General features: G+C 42.0%; 1 protein-coding gene across 3 annotated transcripts in view; it reads left to right on the forward strand.

Moving 5' to 3' along the window:
- The window catches only part of STXBP6 (syntaxin binding protein 6), a 226,476-nt gene that overhangs the window by 4,409 nt on the left and 204,129 nt on the right, over positions 1-17,938 (forward strand). The window contains exon 1 of one of the 3 annotated variants that reach the window (XM_058540807.1): positions 11,816-11,845. The exons of the other annotated variants lie outside the window; for them this stretch is intronic. The gene's annotated coding sequence lies outside the window, so the exon portion shown is untranslated. Of the gene's footprint in view, positions 1-11,815; positions 11,846-17,938 lie in introns of those variants that run through there. 3 annotated transcript variants of the gene reach the window in all.

Below are 17,938 nucleotides of genomic sequence, written 5' to 3' on the forward strand. Positions count from 1 at the left end.
ACTTGGTTAAATTTATTCATTTAAATGTTTCCCAGAACATAGAACATTTTTGAGGTTATGTGTGTTATCTTCTAGTACTCCATTACTAAATTAGCACACTTCAACAATTCTAATATGTTAACACCATTTATGGATGGAATGGTTTCATCTAGGATTTCCCTAAAATATAAGGGAATTCGTTAAATGTGGATATTAATTGATTAATGGACTCTATAGATGCTGCTTTTTATTTCAGAGTGGAGAGAAACCATTTTAAGCTGTGGTGGCTAAGAAAGTCTCCATGGAGGGACTAGACTATGAAAATGTTGTAAATGGTGGATAGCACTTTTGGAGAGAGGAGAAGGGGCATTTTAGGTTGGTGGTATATCGGAGAAGGAGTGTGAAGACATGCGCTTGTGCCTGCATGTATAATTTTCAGAGCACACTAGAAAAGGACCGTGCCTAGCACAGAGTGAGACTGAGTGAATCTGTGGCAGTGGTCAAAGAACCTATTGTTAAGTTCTTTCTTGATTCTGTAAATTCACTGAAGTAGCAGATGAGTTCTAGTGACCGTGGAGAGCTAGTTGAGGATAAACAGGGGGTGAGGCACAACGCTGAGGTTGAAAACCATGAAGGATGCATGGGACAGAAAAGGGAGAGTGAGTGTTCCTAGCCCTTTAAGGGATGGTGGTTCCAGGTCCAGGGGGTTAGTTAAAATGTAAGTCCAGTTGAAGAATGTTGGGTATTTGGGGGAAGAGCTTTCTAGGAAGAGGGGTCTTGCCTGAAGTTTCAAAAAATATCAAGAAGAAATAACTCTTACAACTCAATAAAAAGGCAAATAACTCAATTGTTTAAAAATAGACAAGGATTTAAATAGACATTTCTTCAAAGAAGATACACAAATAGTCAATAAAAAGAGGAAAAGATGCTTGACACCACTAGTCATTAGGAAAATACAAATCAAAACCACAAATTGATACCACTTCACACCCATCAGGATGGCTATGATCAAACGCACGTATAATAACAAGTGTTAGTGAGGAGGAGAAATTGGAACCCTTGTGCATTATACATTACTGGTGGAAATGTAAAATAATGTAGCCACTTTGGAAAACAGTTTCTCAAAATGTTAAACGTAGAGGAACCTCATGACCAATTCCACTCCTAGGTATATACCCAAGAGAAAAGAAAACACGTCTTCACACAAACACTGGTACACAAATGTTCATAATAGTATTATTCATAATCATCAAAAAGTGGAAACAGCCTCCACCAATTGATGAATGGATAAACGAAATGTGGTATATCCTTACAATGGAATACCATTCAGCCATAAACAGGAATGAAGTTTGCTTCATGCTACAATACAGATGAACCTTGAAAACATGCTATATGAAAAAAGCCAGACACAAAAGGCCACATACGTATGATTCCATTATGAATGTCCAGAATAGGCAAATCCTTAGTGACAGAAGATACATTAGTAGTTGCCAGGGGTTGGGGATAGGGAGGATTGGGGAGTGACTGTTGATGGGTGTGGGGTTTCTTTTTGGGCTGATGAAAATATTCTGGAATTAGTGGTGATGGCTGCACAATTTTGTGAAAACACTAAATACTACTGAATTGTACACTTTAAAGGGTGAATTTTATGGTGTGTGAATTACATCTCAATTAAAAACAGCAAGAAGGCCATGGTGGCTGGGGTGAAAGGAAAGTAATTAGAAAAAAAGTAGTGAGAGAGATCCAGGAATAGGGTGTCAGTTTGAGGCCATATTATCTGCTCTCTGGAAGAAATATCTAGATAATTCCTTTCTCCTTGTTTGTCTTTGGATATTCTAGGATTTTCCTTTTACTCTTTCATTCAAAATCCTTCCTCTGAATTAAAAGGGTTTTGTTCCAAGTTGCTTCTGATAGTTTTCATGGCAAATGCCTTGTGATTACCAGGTTGAAGTGTTTCTGGACTTCCCTCTGGAGACTAATTCCGTATTTAGACTTCCTTGTGGTGATCCACCAGAGAGCTGCCGTCAGTTGCTGACTCGGCAGCTTCTGTTTAGCTTCTCCCTTAAGATTTGACTGTGGTAGACGTTTTAGTGTCATCTTCTCATTTGTTTGTGGAACTTTGTCAAGACTGCCTTTTAAAAAAAAATCTCTGACTATATTAAACAGGTTTCACGTGGTACTTGGCATTACACCAGCATCAGTGTATTTGGGTTTGAGTCATGACACTAAATGAGGTTTAACACCACTTGAGCTGGGGCTGTCGTCCCCCTCGGTAGAGACTGTTTCTATTCTCTTTAGCATTATGGCGTAGACAGGCTTATCAGACTCATGGACAGGAAACACCTGGGATCTTGTAAAGTGCTGATTCTGACTCAGTGGGCCTGGGTTGGGGCCTGAGATTCTGCAGTTATAAGTAGCTCCTACTGATGTGGATGCTGTCGGTCCCTGCTTTGCTCTTTGAGTAGAAGCTGATATGGTGTGGAAGAGAGGGCTTTGGTGTGGGACAGAGCTGAATGTGAAATGTTGCTTCTCCATTAGTTTGCTGTGGCAACTTGGGCAAGATAATTAACATCTGAGCTGCAGATTTGTCTGTAAGATCAGAGTAAGACCTAGCTCACAGAGAAGTGCCTAATATGATGTCCCTGGAATGTTAATTATTATTTGCCTTCTCCTTCCCACAAGGGCTAAGAGTTCCTTGGTTAGGACTAAGGAATAAATGTGTGGAAGAAAGCCAAGGGCTTCGAAGAGGTTTTTGATTTATGTGGGGTGGGGTTGGGGTAGGGGGAGGATGTAGGGGAAGGAGGTATGAATCCTAGTCCTCAGGGCAGTGTTAATCTGCTTATTGGTTTTCAAATTACCATAGTTTTGGTAAAGTCACTGTGCTTGTCTCAGCTGAGTCTGGATAATTTTTAGTCACGGTGTTGGATCTTTACTCTGTCTTCATGGAGTTGGTTTCTTTTTGACCAAAAAGTCATCCCTGAGCTGCTCCCTTGGTGCTACAGTTCCTTGGTGTGGTGGTCGCTGTTCATCCTGGCCTAGCTGCCTTCCCCCCCTCACTTATTGATGTTTATTTCTTATGAGGATGAGAAAATAAAGGGAGCTAAAATGCAAACCATTGAGTTTCATCAGCCACAATGAGGGAGAGTTTGCAAGGATGAGGTTGAGAATATTTGCTTCATTGTCGACTTCAGAAAATCTGGGCATTTCATTTGTTTACCTTCCGTGAGTCTATTAGCTCTGGGAAGGTTAAATTGAATTAGGTTAATGGGGAGCAACCGAAGAGGAAGAATTGGGAACTAAATCCTGGCTCTGACTGTAATTCTTCCATCTGGAGCCTGTGTCACTTGCCTTCACCGAGCCTCAGTTTCCTCTGTTGCTATTTGGGGCCGATAATAATCCCTGCTGACCTGCCTCAGGGGGTTGACATGAGGCTTAAATGAATGGCACCTGTGAGGGCATTCTGAGCTCTAAGGTGACACACCGTCACTCTGCAGTGCTGGCTTAGGTCATTAGTCCTCATGGGGTTACACAAGGTGAGTTGCAGTTTTTTAACTTTTGTTCTGTTTGTATCTCCTTGATCATCATTTGAAGTGGGAGGAAATGAGAGACTGTGTTTACATTTCAATTAAGTTGAAGAATCCTTTTCCCCTTCTTTGTGGAAACAATACACACAAATAGTTTTTAAGAGTTTAACAAAACCACAAGTGCAGTAAATCAAACTAGCTTCCAGTCTTCACAGCCTAAAATTCATTGCTTTCTTAAGGATGGTAATATCACTGTGTGAGGCCCTGTTCACCTTGTTTGACTGTTTTGTGGATTGGCAGGCGTGGGGCTTTAATGCCTGAGGACTTTGAGGAAAATGAGATTGTTCACTTTGTTGCAACACCAGGGCTGAGCATTTAAACAGATGCTGCACCAACATCGAATAATCACAGATAAGATATTCGGGTTGAAGCCTAATACAGCAGGCCTCACTGGCACTTACTGTCCTTCCCAAAGGTGCGGGTCGGGTGTCGTTGGGAAGTGGGCATGAACTGATTTCTGAGGCGGGTGAATATGTGTGCTATAGTCTCATCATCCTTCATAACCACTGCTGATAACTAAGTTTGGTCAGAGGTTATATATCAGCGAGCTGTTCTTCGTTTTTAGACTGCCTAGGAATATGTTGCCTCACACAGTCCAAGGTGAAAGCCAGCAGGATCTAGTGGCTGAGAAGTTAACATTATTCTTGAAGAACTTAATCTACCCTATCATTAAGTAGCAATAAGGAAGCTGTCCTGCTGCTGAGAAGGAGCTGGGTGGATATAAAGCCGGGAGTTCCTGAAGTAAGTCCTTTTAAAATTAAGTCCTTATGCAACTATAACAGTAGTTTAAAAAAAAAAGAAAAACTACTTTGAAAGTAGAAATTTGGTCCTTATAGAAAGACCTCAATGCTAATAAAATGGACATTTCTCCCAATTTCATCTACTGGAAAATGAGACTTTTTCTTTTTAGTCAGATCCTTTTCTAACGTTGCCAACCATACATCCTCTGGTCTATCTGGTTGTTGATTTTTAAAAATGGAATAGGGAATCCTGAACTCAGACACCTTGTATCTGAACAGCCCTGGCTCTCAATCCCACTAGACTATGAACCCTCCATGGGTAGGGATCTTCACTTTTGTATCACTGAGGCCTCGCGTGTCTGGTATATAGGAGAGAAGCAAAACAAATATGTTGAGCTGGACAGCTGTTTGCTTCTGGGATTCCCGTCCACTGTCGAATAGATTAATTGTTCTGTCAGTATATTATTTTTACTGTTTAACATTTCTCTAAAGATTATGTGCTAAGATAGCATACAGTTCTATGCTCTTTATGAAAACTGATTCCTTTCATCCTCACATCAACTCTCAGAGGTAGGTACTGTTGCTTATCCCTATTTTGTGGTTGAAAAAACTGAGGCAGAGAAATGTCAAGTGACTTGTCTAAAGTCCCGCCGTAGCCACTACGTAGCAGAGCTGTAGTTGAACCCAGCCGGGTGCTCTGGTCTCAGAGTTCCTGCTCCCAGCCATAAGCTCGACTTAGCCCCAGTGACCCCCTTTCCTCCCTGCTTCAGTGCTCAAATATTACCCTTCCTTGCCTCCTCTGGCTTTCCTGCGAGTTGCAGAGAGATGAGACCAGGCACGTCTTTCCATTTTCCCTTCTTTCCAATTCCTTTGTCCTCTGCTCCCTTTCTGCACACTCCCAAGTTCCAGAAAAATGTGACTCTGAGTTTGAAAAACAGGAACAGCCACAGCACCGTGGCTCATTCGTGTGAGTGCAGGCTTGGGGTGAGGCCATTAGCATAGGGGCTGCTGAGAAGGAACTCTGGTGCCTGGGCAAGGCCGTGACCTCTAGCCCTGGGCCTCTGAGGCCGTGTAACCTAGGTCAGTGCCTCTCAAACCTTTATGTAGCTGTGAATCACCTAGGCATCCTGCTAAGGCATAGGTTCTGATTCACCGGGTCTGAGATGGGGCCTGGGATTCTGCATTTCTAACAGGCCTCCAGAAGGGCCGAGGCTGCTAGTCCTTGAACCACGGCCCTAGAGGAGCCCTGAGTCTGTGCGAGGCCACGCCTGTGCTTCCAAGCCCTGTCTTGCCTGAATAGACCTAATTCCTAACTGGGGACCCAGAGAGGGACATAAGACATCTAGAGAGAGATACACCAAGACACCGGAAGCTACATGAAGTCTGAGAGAAGCTTAAGACGGAATGAAAGCGTAACTGAGAGTAAAGGACATTTGATGCTTTCAAAATGAAGAGTGTGTCATTTCCCAATATGAGCTGAAGAGCCTTTGTTGATGGGAAGCTTATTACAGAGCAGCTCTAGAGAGACAGCGGTGAGAATGAAAAGTGTAATAACTCCTGTTTAAGCTGAAATGAAATTTCATAAAGAACCTATGTTACCGGCCCCTAAAATTCTTGAAAGTAACCCCCAAAACTCCTCAAAATCTCCCTAAGTCTCCTCAGGTTCTCCTTGCTTTCCAGCTACGGTATGTGATAATGTCCTAAGAACCATTATCAGAATCCGAATTTATGGTCTACAAAGTGCTCTCGTTGTATCTCATTTGACTCTCATGATTACCCAGCTGTTTTTTCATAGATGAGAGTAGAGAGGCCCAGAGAGTCAAACTCCCTCAGAGTCACAGGCTCACAGGTTGGGAGCAGGCATGGGGAGGGAGCATGATCTGGTGCCTCTAGCTCTTTATGCCAGGCCTGACTGCTTGAATAAATTTATGCCAATGGACAATTAAATCAGTTTGCCCTGTTTGGCTTTGCACAGGAAGAGGCATCTAGATGAGTTTGCTTTTAACAAAAAAGGAATGATTTTTTTAAAGTTCAACATGCATACAGAAACAAGCACAAATTACATGAGTACAGTTTAGCGAATTTCCATTCCGTAAACACACCCATTTAGTCTTAACGCAGAGCAAGACAGAGAGAGCCACCAGCACCCCAGCATCTCCCCTTGTGCCTGCCCCCTTTCGGTTACTTTCTGCCCCATGGTAGCCACTGTTGTGACTTCTCACACTATAGATCACTTTTGCCTATTTTTGAGTTTTATATATAAGTACACTCATATTGTGAAATTCATTCATATCGTGCATGCATCAGTAGCTGTATTGTATCCTGTCGCATAAACATACCACAATTACTGATTATGGACGTTTGAGTTGTTTCCACTTTTTGGCCATTATGAATAATGCTCTTGTGAACATTCATGTGTGTATGTCTTTTGGTGCAAATAGGTACGCATTTCTGGTGTGTGTATGTGGGTATAATTTTGGATTCTGTGATGTGAATATGTTCAGCTTTAGTAGATATAGCCAAACAGCTTTCTAATATGGTCATTCCAATTTATTTTCCCATCAGGTGTGAATGCGAGTTCCATTACTCCACATTCTTGCCAATACTTAGTTTGATAAGTCATCTTAATTTTAGCTATTCTGATGTTTGTGTAGAGGTCTCTCATTATGGTTTTAATTTGTATTTCTCTTATTACCACTTGAAGCTTAGTGTCTTTGCATGTATATATTGGTATTTGGACATCCTCTTTTGTGAAGTGCCTGTTCAAGTCTCTTGCCTATTTTTCAATTGTGTTTTTTGTACTTTTTAAAATAAAGTGAGAATTCCATAGAAACATCTATGAAAAGTCTTTGAAATCTATAGTGATGGGGGTCACCTGTCAGTGATATCTGGTTGTATTCTCAAACATAATTCTGGAGAGCCCTCCTACAGGAGGCACAGCAGGACGAGGTGGGTGAGGATATACAGAGGCATATACCCTTAGCTGGGAACATGCTGAGAAGTTGTGGGGCCTGGGTAGGTGGCCCAGCGCAATTGTGAAGCTGTGAGATCACCTGAAAGCTTGGCAGCACTTAACCTACAAATGACTTTGCCTTGTATGGAAGTCACTCTGGAATACTGGAGACCAACTCCAAAAGTATTGCTGAAAACATTTTTGGAATTGCTTTGAGTGTATTGTTTTGGATATTTTTAGTTGGTTTCAAAATGCCCTTTGAGCGTGTATTTGATTTTGAGAAATAGCAAAAGACCTCTCTGAACCCAGTCCAGTGACTGAGCAGGGTGCTTCATGGGTGACTTCAAAACGAAAACATTATTTATAAGGCTTGCCTGTGAGGGGACAGAACTTCCTTTCTTGGGCAAGGAGTGAGACATTAGGGAGGCAGAAGGCACCACACTAAGGGCCTTACTTTCGTGATCTCTTTTCATCTTTACAGTAACCTAAAAGGTCCTCGCTGTTGTGAGTATCCACTTTATGAACAAAAAGTCAGAGATTAGAAAGAGAAAGAGCATGATTTAGGAGTCAAAGCTAGCTCTACCTTACCCGAGGGCCATCAGGATTTACAAAACTGTTGCAGCCAAAAGAGCATGTGCTGATGGTGAAGGTCTGGTTTGCATCTGACCTGGTACAGACCCCCAGGATCTGGGTGGGCCCTGTGCCCTTGAGGTTCTGAGGGGAGAGGAGAACTGGGAGTCAGGCTTCAGGGTGCTTGTTCTTCCCAAACACAATTCCTGGGGCCCTGCTGTTCCTGGGAGCAGTTCAGGCTTTTCTGTATCCTGCCAGAACTCATAGTCTGACCTGTGGGCCTTACTCTGTCTGCTTCTTTTCCCTCCTGACTAGCCAGCAGCCACCCAGGAAATACTTTAAGACGTGTTGGTGAATATTATCACTGTCAGAAACTATATTCTGTGTAGAAAATAGTCTCTTTCTGGATGGGTACTTGTATAAAACCTGACCAGTAGGGGCAGAATTTGCTGAGTTCTTAATACTCGTTCATTCCTGATCTTAAAAGAAAATCACCCATTAGTTTTCTTTGAAACAGAGTGGGTTAATCGCTTTGGTGTGCAGTAAAGAAAATTATTTCAAAAATTATTCCTGAAAAGAATTCCCTGGGCAGATTGCTTTCAGATAGACCCTGGGGCATTCAGCGGCCCCTGGGATGTGAAGGGCCTGGGAGAGACGCAAAAATGCACTTGCCCACCCCAGGGTTTGTTCTCACCCTTCTTTGCTCATGGACCCCAGCAAGCTGGTTTCTCCCACCGAGGTTGGGATGTTGTCTCAAAGCTGACTGCACAGAAAGCAGAAGCTACAGCGTATTTTTCTGGCTCAAAGCAGTAGCAAAGAAGCGTCTGGACTTCTCTTGAGAAAGCACAGTGGAATGGTTTCTGCGTTTGCTGGTTTCTTTATTCTGAGCACCTTGTAACCTGTACAGCCTTGGTTTTCAGGGAGAAGATAACCAAATCATTTCCTATACAGATTAGAGTTTTATTTCCTTCATATTCACACAGTTTTCCCTGGATGCAGTGAGGTAAGGACATTTTAATGAAAACCTCCCCTGGTAAGATATTTATTTTCCTACCACATTTAAATCCTGCAGAGTATTCTAGATCAGGTGTGAAAAGCCAGGTGTTACTAAGGAGCAGCTGTCCCCCAGTGACTGTGAATACCTGAAGGGGCCTCTTCCCCTGTTTTCTTAGCAGATTATATTATCCCCAAAATGTGTGCAGTCTGTACACCTCAGATTTGGACTTGGCTGGTGGATGTCTGAACTTATTATTCACTGCCTGCCAAAAGAAAGAAACTTATAAATTGTGCTTTGTATTTTGAATTTTACAGTGCACTGGATAAACACAAGCTATACCTTGTGATAGGAGGAGTCGGCCCACATCCTTATTTTCTTGAGTGGGTGTAATGAGTGACTGGTTCCTGGATGTGTAACTAGGATATAGGTCACAGTCCCACTGTCGTCTCCAGCAGAGCTCCAGGAAACACTGTCTCTCTGTTGGTCGCTGTGTTATCTTACAGGTGCAAGAGTCTAAAGTTCTTTTTTTCCTGAGAAGTTTTCTATGAAGTTTTTTTTTTTTATAAGCCTCTTAGTTTGGGAATAAGGAGCTCATTTCAGTGAATACCTGAGGCTTCCTTAATATTGATATTAATTATACAAATAGTTAATGGTTGCACACGTGTAGTGTGTCAGACACTGTGCTAAGAACGTTTTGTAGATTCTTCCAACTCTGTTAATTAAGTGCTGTCATTTGTCCCATTTTCCAGAAATCAAGGCACAGAGAAGTTGTCCCTTGGTCCCAGGGTCCGCAGCCTGGCATTGTGATTCTGGGCCAGGCTCTTTACCACCACACTGCGCTGTACTGAGGCCGTGAGTGACTGGAGGGCCTGGGTGGGAGCTGGGGCTGCTCCTGAGACACTGGATACCGGGAGAGGGATGATCAGACACTTCTTCATAGGAAGTGTATCAGTGTGGGCAGCCTCTGTGTTTTAAATATGCTCAGTGCAGGTGAGCGATGGGGAAATTAATTGTAGCAGATTTCGAGAAGAGATGAATTTTTGAAGGAGGAGCGAGACTTCCAGTGACATTTAAAGGAGAGGGAAAGATATTTGGCTTCGTATAAGGGTGCTGACCTCCATCCTGGCACGTCTTCCACTGAGATGACGTGGTATTTGTCAGAGACTTCTTAGGAGCTGTTTTACCTGAAACAGCTGTTTCCGTATGTTTGTGGGTGTTTCCAGTCCCTCCCTGCCCTGCCTTCATGGAAGGAAACATAGACAGAGCCAAACTCCTTCTACGTGGAGCCCCACTTCTTTCCGTGTTTATTTCATCTCTGGGCTTGGGAGAAGAGAAAGGACAGATAAAGATATTGTATTTCCCCTCCCCTGTCTCACATGGACACCATGTCACAGTGCTATGTTGGGGTGAAGAGACCTCAAGAAATTCCCAGGAAAGACCCCTTGTAAAAGGCAGGAGGTCTGGTTTAAAATCCTGCAGGAGCCCTTTATTCTCATCTTCGTCTGGGCACATTTTCCATTTTGCTTTGTATTCATCTTATCTCTGACTTTTCATTCATTCAGCAAAACTGCCTACTGTGTTTAACCAATTACCATCGGGAGCAAAAGCAGACAAGCTTTCTGCATTTACACAATTTTTAAAAAAGAAGCTGTGTACAACAATAATTGCATCAAATGTTACATGACAGCTGTTCTAAGTGCCTATAGGAGAGGTACGTGTCCAAGGAGATTTGGCCTCAGGAAAACTGGGCAGCTTTCCAGAGGAGGTGTTGATGAACTGAGATCTGGAGGATGAGTAGAACTTAGAGAAGAGACGGCATTACAAAGATAACAATGTGCAAAGTCCTTGTGGTGGAAGGGACCATGGTATGAGCAAAGGACAGAAGAAGGCATCTGTCACTGGAACGGAGGATAAGGGGTGTGAGACAGGGTCTTCTCCAAAGAGTCATGAGGGCTTCAAGGCATGGGTTTCAAGTGATCAAACTGACAAGATATCACTCTGGTTGCAGTACAGAGAATGGAAGAATGGATTATAGGGGTCCAAGTGGAGATACGGATGGACCAGTTTAGAAGTTTTTGCAGTAGTTTAGGAAGAAACGATGATCACCTGACCAGGGAGATAAAAATGAAGAGAACTAGGTGGATGTTTAGAAAAATAGGAAGAGGTGATTCCACTGGATATGGTAATGGGTTGTAAATACAGAGTGAGAAAGATGGAGGCATCAGAGACTACTCCTTGGTTTCTAGTTTGCATGGTGGATGATAGTAGTGCCATTCCACGGACGTTGTCATATCTCCCCACGTACACTCTAGACTGCTTGATGTCAGGGTCTTTTTCTAATTTAATTTCGAATCCTCATGATGCTACCTATGTAGTAGTTACTCAGTTAGCTTTTGTTTACTGTATTATTTGAGTAAGAGAGATTTTTTTTAGAATGATGGCATGTGTGCTTGGTGGGAGGCAGCAGTTAGTGTACCAATTAGTGTGGTTGGGGCAAGAGAAGAGTTCCATAGTTGGAGTACAACCCCAAAGGTGTTTAACTGTATAGAGATATGCCTTCAGTTATCAGGAAGCATTTCCAATAATTTTGAGCCTCTCAGGACTTAGAAGTCGGTATTTTTCCATTTATGTTAGACTCAACCCTTCTGATCTTCACTTTCCCCAGTGTAAGATGACCCTAGTAACACTAACGTTCTGGGTGGCTGTGAATGTTATATTTGATAACTTTGTGAAATGTAGAGGGTTTTACATTAATTGAAGGAATCTGTCAATCTTTGTTTCCTTTCGCCTGTGTTCCTCCCCACCACTAGTGGGCGCTGTTGCTCAGAGGGCACCAGCCGCATGATGACAGTTGACTCTTAGTAGATGAGGTATCTCTCTTGGGTGGCTGCTCATGCATAGGTAAATGCCTCTGCTTCTTTTTTCACCCAATCCTTCTGTAAAATGATGAGTCAGTGGGTGAGTTTTTGGTTGATGTGACTCTGTTGACTGGTCCGAAGACTGAGGGAGAGAAGAGTGAAAGGTTAGATCTAGTTTCTTTTTAATTGAGATTATTTTAGATTTCAGGTTCTTAAGGTGCTCAAGGCAAGTCACAACCCCTGGACAGAGAGTGTGGTGAGGACAAATGATTTCTTAACCTCGATCCTCAGTGTAGATACGTATACGTAAGATGATGGTACTCACGCCAAACTTCTTGAAGACTGGAGAGAGGATAATTCTGGTGTGATGGTTGTCATTGGGAGCAATGCTTTCTCCTCACAGAATGGAATGCTTTCACTATGTTGGTGATCTTGTTCAAAATGATTTTCCTATTAGTTGGTTTATTTTTCTCCATCATTTTATAGGTTTTATATTTCAAGTCCCTTTATTTTGTCCATCCCTGTCATTTCTCTGTCACTTCAAACATTCTGGAACACTAGTGTATTTCTTTCTGTCTTCACCACTTTTTTTTTTATTGTCTTTTCCACTCTCTACTTTCTCTTGGAACTCAATGATACCATCATCCATTTCATCCTCTTGTTGGAAACAGGGCATTTCTTAGGCTCCAAGGGTGACTTTGTAGTATTTCTACTCTCCTCTGCTGATCATTGTCCTAAGCATACTATTGATAAACATGTTGCTCTCTTAAAATAACTAGAGATGATGAGAAATAATAGCACATGCCAAATTGTCCTTGCTTGTCCTGTACATTAGGGCACACAAAAGTGAGCCAGCAATTGCTTAGGAGACCCATATAGACATTTTTCAAAAATATTTTGTGCCACTTAGTCATTTTTATTTCATAAGCTGATATTTGCATAAAAATGGCAATTTACTCTTATGCTAGATGATTGAAGCACTTTCATTGCCCTCCATCTTTATTTTCTTTGATTATTTTTAAAGTTTTTATCTTTTAGTTGAAACAGAGAATTCTTCTCTTTCTAGAAAGAATTTATTCTGTGTATATACAAAATTCATTTTTTTGAAATCGGGAAAAGGGCTTAGATATCTAACCCTTTTGTCTTCTCATCTTTTTGTGTACTCCATTTTACAGATGAGGAAACCGAGGCTGTGCAGTTCTACCACAAATTAGTAGCAAATCCAGGACTCTTAATTCCAGTCTTTCGTTCCTCAGCTCAATGTGATCTTCTAGAACTTTAAAATAGTTCTTGGGCGGCCCCGTGGCTTAGCGGTTAAGTGCACGCGCTCCACTACTGGCAGCCCAGGTTCGGATCCCGGGCACGCACCAACGCACCGCTTGTCCGGCCATGCTGAGGCTGCATCCCACATACAGCAACTAGAAGGATGTGTAACTATGACATACAACCATCTACTGGGGCTTTGGGGGAAAAAAAAAGGAGGAGGATTGGCAATAGATGTTAGCTCAGAGCCGGTCTTCCTCAGCAAAAAGAGGAGGATTAGCATGGATGTTAGCTCAGGGCTGACCTTCCTCACAAAAAAAAAAAAAAGAAAAAAATAGTTCTAAAATTCTTTGTTTTAAAATCTAACTTTCAGTTTAAGGTCATTCTCTCTTAGAAGTTGTTTCCTTGCTTTGTGGTAAACAAAGCTTTAAATTGGTTCAGCACAAGGGCAGAACCAAGCAATAACTTTGGCTGTTCTAAAATATAAAAATTTATAGCACTATAAATAATATTTACTGAGTTTGGCAATATTATTTGTATATATGAATAATAATTTTGAAGTGTGCCAATAATTTTCAAGTGTCTGGCCAAATTTCCACTTGGAGGAGATTGCGTTTGTGTTGAAACATACTGTCTTTTCTCTATCATCTTGGTCTTTCTGAGGGGTGCTTCTTTGGACTGATGATTTTTCACTCTGAGTTTGTGTGGGAAAGCAGGATGTGTCTAATTAATTATCATATAGGGTGTAAGGAAATCCTCATAACAGTTAGTTTAAATCCACTTTAATTAAAAATAAAGAACATGTTATATAGCAACAGGCTTTTGTTCTTTCTTTTAAAGAGGAGATGGGAGTCCATGAATCAGATGGAGACAGGCTATAGCAATTTCAGAAAGCTTGGAGATTTCTACCTTAAAGGCCCAGGAGGAGTGGATAAGAACCCAGCAACTCTGTCAGTCTTGATTGTGCCCTGGTGTTCAGGTGGATATTGAAGCTATCTGTAACTGATGATCCATGATCTAGCTATTTCTGTTTAAAATCTACTTAAAATCAGTTCTGCTCCCCTGCCCAGCTCAGCAAGCATTTTTTTTTCCTTCCTGCGCTGCCCCCAGAGGTGCCCCTCAGGATGAAGGGTCCTTGATGGAACAGCTTCTTGTCTTCAACTCAAGATCTTAGAGTCATGATTAACTGGCAGATATTAGCCTCAAAAAAGGGCAAGAGACTAGTTCTTAGATTCCATACGGCTTATGGTAAGAATAGGGTACTGGGAGGAGAGTTGGAAAGCATGTCGGGAAGAGGTGGCCAGGCTCTCCTGGTGTGTTGATGAGCTCCTTGGTTTCCTTTGCCCATTGGGCTGCCCTGGCCCTTCCTTTCCCCTTCCTACAGACGGGGTGCTGTCTTGGGTGCTGTGGTCAGACAGGCCCAGAAGACTGGACTTTGGGGACCGGGGCTTGTTCACCTTTGCTTCTCTACTGACTGGCTCCGTCCCTCCTTCCCAGCTTCATCTCTCCATTGTCATTTGATACTATTCTGAATGGCCTACCAGCATCATTCATTTTCATTCTTTTGTCCTTAAAATGCCCTTCTCCTCGTCAATCTTGTACCTTTGCCATCATTCTTCGGACACCACCTCTTTGAAGCCTTCTGTGACCGTTGAACTTCAGCCCTGAGGCAGAGCTGATCTGTGCTCCTCCTGTGCCATACATAACTTATCATGCTCAAGTATGATTATTTGCTTGCATATCAAGACTGAACATTTGAGAGATGGGACTGTGACTTGTATGTTTTTTACCTTCAACACAGTACCTGGTATACGATAGGTGCCCAAAAGGGGATGGATAGGTGGGTGGTGGGGCACATTCAAGGACAACTTCTGAGAAGGAGGAGAGAGAGAGAGAACACATTTATAGCTGGGATACATGGGAAAGGCTCTAGATGTGGACAAGAGAGTAGTTTCTGCTACATGCTTACTGAAAAAAATGTATATATAGTAGTGTGCTATGGAGAATGAGCTGTGCCTTTTTTTTTCAGAGTAGAAGCCAAGTAATTGACAAGAGGTGACATCACAGTTATTTGGCTTTCCTTCTTAAAAGCGCTGAGATCTTTAGTGAAAGATCCGGTTTCCAGTGTAGAATGGGATGATACCCTATTAGGTAGGTTCTATTATTAACTTGAGGGTCAATGGAGACTTTCACTGTGCTCAGCTCCCTGCCTTGCACATAGTGAGGGCTCAGAAGGGTAAATGGTAGCTATTGCTGTTATTATTGGCCTCTGAGGTGTGATAGAATCAGAAGGTCCCTGTTATAAATGTTCTGAGGCTGAATTCTCCCACTGTCTGAAATAAGAACTTTCAGATTCATAGCTAACCACAAAATGGGCGTCCAGGTGTTAAGATTCACTGGAAATGGGATTCTGCATTCCCTTTCCTCTTCCTGCTTATGTGGCACTTCTTTTCAGAAAGGAAAGCACTTGCCAGTTTCTTAGGACAAGTTTTACTCCTGCCAGCATTTGGTTCTAAAACAAATTTACATGAGGCATTACATGGGAGTCTTTTCGGTTGTTTAAAAGAATATATGTATATATTTATATCAATGTATTCATTTGCAAAAAATGTTATTCTGCTCCTCCCTGCAGTCCTGGAGGGCAGGCGGCATGCACTACTGTTTCCATTTTGATATGGAAGCAAGTCGGATTGGTCTGAGACAGCTTGATGTTGGCTTATGAATGTCATTGCTTGTATGTGTACATTTCTACCCCCACAGTTGGAGAGTCGTTTAGAAATCAATGATAGGAGTTTCTAACGGTATTTATTTACATGATCATTCATACATTCGTTTCTGCTCTCTGTATCCCTGCTTTTCTCACCTGGTCCCTCAGTGCTGGATCCAGCAATTTTTTTTTCTTCTTGTTCTAATAGGCTGCTATGGTTGCCAATGATGATGACCATTTGTATGTGCCTCTGAACCCCTTCTTGTCAGAGTATTTTATAGCCTGTCTGCTGCTCTTTGGGTGTGTGGCCACTTTTATTTTTTGCCTAAATATAGGTCAGTCTGAGCAAATGAGAAAATAGATGTGAACGAGCTATGTACACAAGTCAGGTGGTATGGATCCACCATCCTTTCTCTCCAATTCCAAAATCCAAAAGGCCCTGAAAGCTCTCGTAACCCATTTGGTGGTGAGATCTGACTTGAACGAATGGGAGTCTATTTATATTCTTCATTTGTCTCACTTAGTGTGGTTATTTATAAGCTTCACTGCAGAAGTATTCCTGTGTTGAAGTATGGGGTGCTGAGCTACACTCTACTGGGAGCATAAGCTACACATTGCCTTTCTGAAGACATCAAAATTTCTGAATTCCAAAACACATCTGGCCTTAGGGGATTTGGATAAGTGATGTGGACCCGTAGTATTTTTATTAGGGTCTGAAAACCTTTTTTCAGTTGACAGCCTTCCATTGAGCCTCTCTCCTTGGCACTATTTTTTGTGGTATGCAAATGAGGATCTCCCTTGCCTGTCACTCAAGGAACATTTACTGAGCTGCATGTAGGCTGGGCTTTGTACTAGGTTCGGTGAATAGGAAGGCATTGCCCTCCTTGCCCTGAAGAAACTCAGAGCCTCATGATGATGTGGAAGGTGCTATGTTAGCAATCTGTGGAATCCCGAGTGGGGCAGGATAATCACAGCCAGAAGCTTCACCAAAATTGCGAAGGCAAAGAAGTGTGGAAGAGAATGTGATCAAGGAGCTGTTGTATATTTGCTGAGGTCTTCGAAAAGTAAAGCCAGAGATGAGACTTTTGAAGAGCCTTATCTACCAAGCTGAACAGTTGAGAATTTATCCTTTGGCAATAAGCAGTCTTTAAACTCGGGAACGAATGATCGGGTTGCATCTTCGGAAGAGCCCTCTGACTTCATCTTAACGGACCCCAAAAAGAGGTCTGCAATATTTTGGGCAACAAGACGTTTTACTAGCATCCCTAATGATACTTTACATTGTATAGTGCTTTAGGGTTTGCAAAAGATTTTCTCCTGTCTTCATTTTGTTTGGCAGTAACCCTGAGGGAAGGGTAGGTAATAACTAAGGAAACAGGTTCAGAGAAGTGACTTACCCAAGGTCATATCTAGGACCTGGCTGCACCAGCTCTCCTAATGCTACATCCATTGCTGCTTGCACGTGATATTAAGACATTTTAGTGTATTTCTCAGTAACTAAGCATACTTAAAGGTAGTCTGCTACCTGCTTATCTTTTATATTTGTACCCACTGATTAGACAGTCAGCTCCTTGAGAACTTTTAGTATTAAATTTGATGTGCCTTTGGCACAAAGATAGACTCACAGTAGACACCACCAAGAACCTGCTAGACTTTCTCCTCCAGAGCCAGCACACGCCTAGGAGGAAGGAACATTACAAAAACAGAGGAACCAATGTTTTTCTTACTGTGTATCCCATCATGTATCCTTATAAGGCAGTTTATATGTTTAAGACACACTGCTCTAGGTTCTGTGGGGAATACAAAATGTGACACAATTAGATGTAAAAAAAAAAAAAAAAAAAAAAAGAAAACTTTGTCATGAATGAAGCCTATTCTATCTTCTTCAGATCCCACACACCAAATTTCTTGGCTTTTGCATCAAGTTTTCTTTTCAATGAATGTTGAAAGGCTCCTTGCACAGAATGATTAGAACTATTAGGCTTGCCCATTTGCTTTGCATTAGTGTATGCAGTAATTAGGTACAACAGGGCACCTTTCCAAATGGGGATTTTTGAAACAAAGAAACAAAGTCATTAAGTAGGCATACTTTATTATACAAGAATGAAAGTTTTAGCTTGACTAGATGCCCAGTAATATCACTTCACAAGTGAAAATTGACTTGTGAATTATACTTAAAATTAATGGTCAGCTGTAAGTTTTGTGCCAACCCCACTGAGTTAGCAGTGAAACTGAGGATGTATCCTTTTTCTTACACACCTGGCATGTATTGCTATTTATGCTACAG

This window comes from Diceros bicornis, chromosome 5 (genome assembly GCF_020826845.1).
Source record: "Diceros bicornis minor isolate mBicDic1 chromosome 5, mDicBic1.mat.cur, whole genome shotgun sequence".
Lineage (NCBI taxonomy): Eukaryota > Metazoa > Chordata > Mammalia > Perissodactyla > Rhinocerotidae > Diceros > Diceros bicornis.